The sequence below is a fragment of the Diaphorina citri genome, unplaced genomic scaffold (assembly GCF_000475195.1).
Source record: "Diaphorina citri unplaced genomic scaffold, Diaci psyllid genome assembly version 1.1 scaffold1516, whole genome shotgun sequence".
In the NCBI taxonomy this organism is placed as follows: Eukaryota; Metazoa; Arthropoda; class Insecta; order Hemiptera; family Psyllidae; genus Diaphorina; species Diaphorina citri.
The window spans coordinates 37604-45168 of record NW_007378942.1 but is presented as its reverse complement, the minus strand read 5'-3'; the positions used below and the strand labels follow the sequence as shown (position 1 = coordinate 45168).

At 43.3% G+C, this 7565-nt stretch overlaps 1 long non-coding RNA gene across 1 annotated transcript in view; it reads right to left on the bottom strand.

Annotated features, from left to right (window-relative positions):
• Nucleotides 1-217: 217 nt before the first annotated feature.
• The window catches only part of LOC113470326, a 9259-nt gene continuing 1911 nt past the window's right edge, over nt 218-7565 (bottom strand). The window contains exon 2 of the long non-coding RNA XR_003393418.1: nt 218-733. This is a non-coding gene — a long non-coding RNA (uncharacterized LOC113470326). The remainder of the gene's footprint in view (nt 734-7565) is intronic.

The following is a 7565-nucleotide window of genomic DNA, read 5'->3' as shown; positions in this document are numbered from 1 at the left end:
ATCCTTTCTCCCTTCCACATTTTCCCTTTTCTGTGCCTCCCTTTACCTCCGTCCCAATACTCCTCTCCCTTCCCATACAGCCATACACTCTCTTCCTTTCTTGAACCTTCCCTCCCCTAACACTCTCGTCCTTCTGTCCCTCCTCTTTCCCTCGGAAAATCTTTTCTCCCTTCCACATTTTCACTTTTCTGTACCTCCCTTTACCTCCGTCCCAATACTCTCTCCCTTCCCATACAGCCATACACTCTCTTCCTTTCTTGAACCTTCCCTCCCCTAACACTCTCGTCCTTCTGTCCCTCCTCTTTCCCTCGGAAAATCTTTTCTCCCTTCCACATTTTCACTTTTCTGTGCCTCACTTTACCTCCGTCCCAATACTCCTCTCCCTTCCCATACAGCCATACACTCTCTTCCTTTCTTGAACCTTCCCTCCCCTAACACTCTCGTCCTTCTGTCCCTCCTCTTTCCCTCGGAAAATCTTTTCTCCCTTCCATATTGTCCCTTTTCTGTACCTCCCTTTACCTCCGTCCCAATACTCTCCCTTCCCATACAGCCATACACTCTCTTCCTTTCTTGAACCTTCCCTCCCCTAACATTCTCGCCCTTCTGTTCCTCCTCTTTCCCTCGGAAAATCTTTTCTCCCTTCCACATTTTCCCTTTTCTGTACCTCCCTTTACCTCCGTCCCAATACTCCTCTCCCTCTCATACAGCCATACACTCTCTTCCTTTCTTAAACCTTCCCTCCCCTAATACTCTCGTCCTTCTGTCCCTCCTCTTTCCCTCGGAAAATCCTTTCTCCCTTCCACATTTTCCCTTTTCTGTACCTCCCTTTACCTCCGTCCCAATACTCCTCTCCCTTCCCATACAGCCATACACTCTCTTCCTTTCTTGAACCTTCCCTCCCGCAACACTCTCGTCCTTCTGTCCCTCCTCTTTCCCTCGGAAAATCTTTTCTCCCTTGCACATTTTCCCTTTTCTGTGCACCTATTCTCTCCCAAACGTCTCTTACCTCCCATCTAACCCCCTCCCAATACCCTACTTCCCTCCTACCTTCTCTCCCATATATCTCTTTCCTTCTCACCTATTCTCTCCCAAACGTCTCTTACCTCCCATCTAACCCCCTCCCAATACCCTACTTCCCTCCTACCTTCTCTCCCATATATCTCTTTCCTTCTCACCTATTCTCTCCCAAACGTCTCTTACCTCCCATCTAACCCCCTCCCAATACCCTACTTCCCTCCTACCTTCTCTCCCATATATCTCTTTCCTTCTCACCTATTCTCTCCCAAACGTCTCTTACCTCCCATCTAACCCCCTCCCAATACCCTACTTCCCTCCTACCTTCTCTCCCATATATCTCTTTCCTTCTCACCTATTCTCTCCCAAACGTCTCTTACCTCCCATCTAACCCCCTCCCAATACCCTACTTCCCTCCTACCTTCTCTCCCATATATCTCTTTCCTTCTCACCTATTCTCTCCCAAACGTCTCTTACCTCCCATCTAACCCCCTCCCAATACCCTACTTCCCTCCTACCTTCTCTCCCATATATCTCTTTCCTTCTCACCTATTCTCTCCCAAACGTCTCTTACCTCCCATCTAACCCCCTCCCAATACCCTACTTCCCTCCTACCTTCTCTCCCATATATCTCTTTCCTTCTCACCTATTCTCTCCCAAACGTCTCTTACCTCCCATCTAACCCCCTCCCAATACCCTACTTCCCTCCTACCTTCTCTCCCATATATCTCTTTCCTTCTCACCTATTCTCTCCCAAACGTCTCTTACCTCCCATCTAACCCCCTCCCAATACCCTACTTCCCTCCTACCTTCTCTCCCATATATCTCTTTCCTTCTCACCTATTCTCTCCCAAACGTCTCTTACCTCCCATCTAACCCCCTCCCAATACCCTACTTCCCTCCTACCTTCTCTCCCATATATCTCTTTCCTTCTCACCTATTCTCTCCCAAACGTCTCTTACCTCCCATCTAACCCCCTCCCAATACCCTACTTCCCTCCTACCTTCTCTCCCATATATCTCTTTCCTTCTCACCTATTCTCTCCCAAACGTCTCTTACCTCCCATCTAACCCCCTCCCAATACCCTACTTCCCTCCTACCTTCTCTCCCATATATCTCTTTCCTTCTCACCTATTCTCTCCCAAACGTCTCTTACCTCCCATCTAACCCCCTCCCAATACCCTACTTCCCTCCTACCTTCTCTCCCATATATCTCTTTCCTTCTCACCTATTCTCTCCCAAACGTCTCTTACCTCCCATCTAACCCCCTCCCAATACCCTACTTCCCTCCTACCTTCTCTCCCATATATCTCTTTCCTTCTCACCTATTCTCTCCCAAACGTCTCTTACCTCCCATCTAACCCCCTCCCAATACCCTACTTCCCTCCTACCTTCTCTCCCATATATCTCTTTCCTTCTCACCTATTCTCTCCTCCCTGAATACCCGGAATCAATATTTCCCTTCTGACGTCAGCGGCAAGACTAACGTGTTGCTTTTGTTTCCCTCCCTCCCTCCCTCTCTCCCTTTCTTTTTTCCTCCCTCTCCAATTTATTCATTCTTTCGCAATTTCTTCTCTCTTTAATTCTCTTCGCTCCCTCTTATTCTTTCTTTCTCCTTCTCTTTTTCATTATATGTACATATTTCTTCCCAATCTTCCATCCCATTTCTCCATTCTTTCGCAATTTCTTCCCTACTATTCTTCTTTCATAATTTCCTCTTTCTTCCTCATTCTCTCTTTCATTCTTCCTCCCTCTCCCCTTCTGTCTACCTGAAGGCCAGCACGTGATTGTCCAGATGGTCACCCATCCGGATACCAACCACGCGGAACGTTGCTTCAGCGATCCATCTGAAAGTGGTACCTCCAACGTGCTATCCTATACCTTTACACCTCCATGGTGTAAGGTAGGATAGCATAGAAACAGGATAGATTTCACCCTCTCCTCTTCCCTCTCGCACTAATATCTTGCCTCGGTAGCGTAGTGGTCAAGACGCTCGCCTGGTAAACAGGAGGGCGTGGGTTCGATCCCAGCCGAGGCATGGAATTTTATCCTCATTTATTTGAGATTTTGACCACATATATAATAATGCAGCTCTAAGGGTTAGGTGGTGGAGAACGCCTCCGGCGTTAACCTCGCCTAGTGGTTACCTTCCACTCAAGAGTCTATTATTATCATTATTATGGTGCTGTCCCCCAATGGCTTTGCTTACGAATGATTATCATAACGCCTGGAAATAATGGAACGATTGATTATGCAATCGGGTAGACACAGGGTCCAGTGAGCACCTGAACAGTTCTGTTGATGTTGGATTTCACCAATATTTATTCAGTCATTAGAACTCCTGTTAAGCTAACAGCCAGTTAAGTTCCATTAAATTTGTATAGGCTTAACAGGAGTTCTAATGACTGAATAAATATTGGTGAAATTTGTGTTGGCTTCCATTTAATTTAATTTGTGTTGGCTTCCATTTAATTTAATTCAAGTTCCATTTAATTTGTATTGGCTTAACAGGGCCGTTAAGCTAACGGGCTGTTTGAGCCTGGAAAGAAGGTTGGTGAAATCCACCATGAGTCTCATGTTTTGCCAGCATAGCACTGAAAAATCCCTCCATTCATCAAATTTGAGTCAGCCTGGTTGATTCGGACGGTAGCGCTCCCACCTTGTAAGTTCTAGGCCGCCGCGCCGGTTCGATTCCCGCCCTGAGCGTAGGCTGAGAAACTGTTTAAGTTCAATGTGTTACATTCGGTTATCCCGAGATCTTTGACTTTCATTTAACATCCGTATATCAAGTTATCAACATATATTGAACATGGAGATATGTAAGTACCTACATACATACCTACATTATCTAGAGGTAGGCACCTACCTACTCATATTAGCATATGTGTAGGTACTTGAAAAGAGAGTGGGAGAGAGAGAAATGGAGGGAGAGAGAGAAAGGGAGGGAGGGAGAGAGAGAGAAAGAAAGAGAGAGAGGGAGAGAGAAAGAGAGAAAGAGAGAAAGGAAGGGAAAGAGAGAAAGAAAGAGAAAGGAAGAGAGAGAAAGAAAGAGAAAGGAAGAGAGAGAAAGAAAGAGAAAGGAAGAGAGAGAAAGAAAGAGAAAGGAAGAGAGAGAAAGAAAGAGAAAGGAAGAGAGAGAAAGAAAGAGAAAGGAAGAGAGAGAAAGAAAGAGAAAGGAAGAGAGAGAAAGAAAGAGAAAGGAAGAGAGAGAAAGAAAGAGAAAGGAAGAGAGAGAAAGAAAGAGAAAGGAAGAGAGAGAAAGAAAGAGAAAGGAAGAGAGAGAAAGAAAGAGAAAGGAAGAGAGAGAAAGAAAGAGAAAGGAAGAGAGAGAAAGAAAGAGAAAGGAAGAGAGAGAAAGAAAGAGAAAGGAAGAGAGAGAAAGAAAGAGAAAGGAAGAGAGAGAAAGAAAGAGAAAGGAAGAGAGAGAAAGAAAGAGAAAGGAAGAGAGAGAAAGAAAGAGAAAGGAAGAGAGAGAAAGAAAGAGAAAGGAAGAGAGAGAAAGAAAGAGAAAGGAAGAGAGAGAAAGAAAGAGAAAGGAAGAGAGAGAAAGAAAGAGAAAGGAAGAGAGAGAAAGAAAGAGAAAGGAAGAGAGAGAAAGAAAGAGAAAGGAAGAGAGAGAAAGAAAGAGAAAGGAAGAGAGAGAAAGAAAGAGAAAGGAAGAGAGAGAAAGAAAGAGAATTTTTCGGCAAAAATCCCCCCCTCTCTCTCTCTCTCTCTCTCTCTCTCTCTCTCCCTTTCTCCATCTTTCTCTCATCTCTCGCAACGTGCTATCCCTCTCATACCAATGCAATGTAGGCAATACATACAACATGCTTGAGAATATAAATTTCACAAAATTAAAACAAACAGCAACATCACAAACCTGGAGAGAGAGAGAAAGAAAGAGAGAAAGAAAGAAAGAGAGAGAGAGAGGAAGAAAGAAAGAGAGAGAGAAAGAAAGAAAGAAAGAGAGAGAGAACATGGAAATAAGCAACATGTACCCGAAAAATAAATAATTATGCACATGCCTAATACATACCCATTACCCATTACAATAACCTTTCCGAATTTAAATAATATCCAATGGACTAGTTGTTGTACCCAAATAAGTTATACTGCAGAGTTAAGTAACAACAAAATGGCAAAAAAAAAAAAAAAAAAAAAACTGCATGTGACAAATGACTTTTGCAGCACGTTGAGCCGCGAGAACAATAAATTTCCATTTCAAATAAGATTTTTTTTTTTTTTTGCTTAGGTCGTATCGTTTGGAAAACGAAGAAAGGGAGACATTATAGAAAGCAAGCCGTTCCGAGAACGAACCTGATCTGTTCAGGATTATATCCGCCCCGGGCGGGAATCGAACCCGCGGCCTAGCGCTTACTAGGCAGATGCGCTACCAACTAAGCTAACTAGACTGGCTAAACTGTACTAGTAATGTCAGTTGTAATTATTATCGTATGAGTGTTAATATGAGAAATCGCGAAGAGCTTATAGTTTGTTTGTGTTGGATGTTAAAACGTAAAACTATAACTCTATAAGGCCAGCCACTCACTATCAGGTACATACCTGACAAGTACACCTGAAAAGGTCTTCCTGTCAGGTCTACCTGATAGTGAATGGCTGGGCCTAACGTACGTTATAACGTGTTATGAAGGAAGGTATGCAGAAATCGTGATAAGTGATTGGTTGTTAGCATGAAATGTCTCCACTTGTTACTTTGCTTATATAGAAAGGAAAGTAATGTAATCGGGTCAAAATTTCGATGGTCAGTTTTTAGTGGCAAAACACGTTTTGAGGTCCCTAGAGCCTAAATACAAAGTTTCAGCCATTGGTCCGTGTGTGTGTCTGTCTGTCTGTAAACAAAATATCTCGAGATCGGTAAGAGCTAGAGACTTGAAATTTGGTATTTAGTCCACAAATGTGACGTTTTGTTGTGATAGGTACTGCGATTGGCGGTATTTTGACCGGTTTTTGGCGGTTTTCGACCGTTTTTTTGGCGGTTTTCAGCTATACCGACTAAACGGTTAGAGATATTGTAAAAGTTGGGGTGTACGAACAAGAACACCCAAAATAAGCATCATTTCATAGGATAAGGAAAGTTGTGTGATGTTCACACCAGATTTTGGGTTATTGGTATTGTTATTATTTTAGCTAAATCCCCCCTTTTCTCTCCTTTTTCCACAGTGGCAGATGGAATATTAGAGAAACCACATTGCCAACATAGAGCCCTAGTTAGCTTGGAGGGAGGGTAGCACGCCTTGTCGCTAGGTCGCGGGTTCGATTCCCGCCTGGGATGAACCTAATGCTAATTAATTAACAAGTTGCGGGTTCTCATTTAAGATTTTTAAAGTTGCGAGAGGGATAATGTTCGTTATATCCGCCCCGGGCGGGAATCGAACCCGCGGCCTAGCGCTTACTAGGCAGATGCGCTACCAACTAAGCTAACTAGACTGGCTAAAGTGTACTATAGTAATGTCAGTTGTAATTATCGTATGAGTGTTAATGTGAGAAATCGCGAAGAGCTTACAGTTTGTTTGTGTTGGATGTTAAAACGTAAAACTATAACTCTATAAGGCCAGCCACTCACTATCAGGTACATACCTGACTTCCTTCATAACACGTTATAACGTACGTTAGGCCTAGCCATTCACTATCAGGTAGACCTGACAGGTACACCTGAAAAGGTCCGCCTGTCAGGTCTACCTGATAGTGAATGGCTGGGCCTAACGTGCGTTATAACGTGTTATGAAGGAAGGTAGGGAGGTATGCAGAAATCGTGATAAATGATTGGTTGTTAGCATGAAATGTCTCCACTTGTGTGTTAATTGTTGTATTTTATTTAACATCTAACCGTAAACCGAAATCTAGAGAGTGGGGGTAAAAATCTCGTAGTGGGGATAATCAGCTGATTAAAAAAATCAGCTGTTCGCATTAACCGCGAAAAAAATGGCGACTCTATCGTTAACCGCAGTCTAGAGCTTGGTTTAGTATGGCAAGAGGGGAAACGTAAACCTAAGAGTGATTAACGCCCCTCACGTCATAAACATACTTCGATGTGAGGGGAGGCAGTGACCTTGAATAAACCGGGCTGCGGTTAGCGGTTAGATGTTAAATAAAATACAACAATTACAATTGGTATTGTTGTTTATTATTTTAGCTAAATTCTAATTCTCTCTTTTCTCTCCTATTTCCACAGTGGCAGATGAAATATTAGAGAATTAGAGAAACCACTTTGCCAACATAGAGCCCCAGTTAGCTTGGAGGGAGGGTAGCACGCCTTGTAAGCGCTAGATCGCGGGTTCGATTCCCGCCTGGGATGAACCTAATGCTAATTAATTAACAAGTTGCGGGTTCTCATTTAAGATTTTTAAAGTTGCGAGAGGGATAATGTTCGTTTTTATCCTGATGGGATAATGTTCGTTCTCGGAACGGCTGGCTTTCTCCTATCCTGTCTTCTTTCTCTCTTCGATTTCGGGACGATAAGACCATAGCAGTTACAGTTCCCTCTGTCAAACCTCTTAAAAAAAAAATAACTACCTAAGTACAGATAAGATAAGAATTGGCTGTAAAAT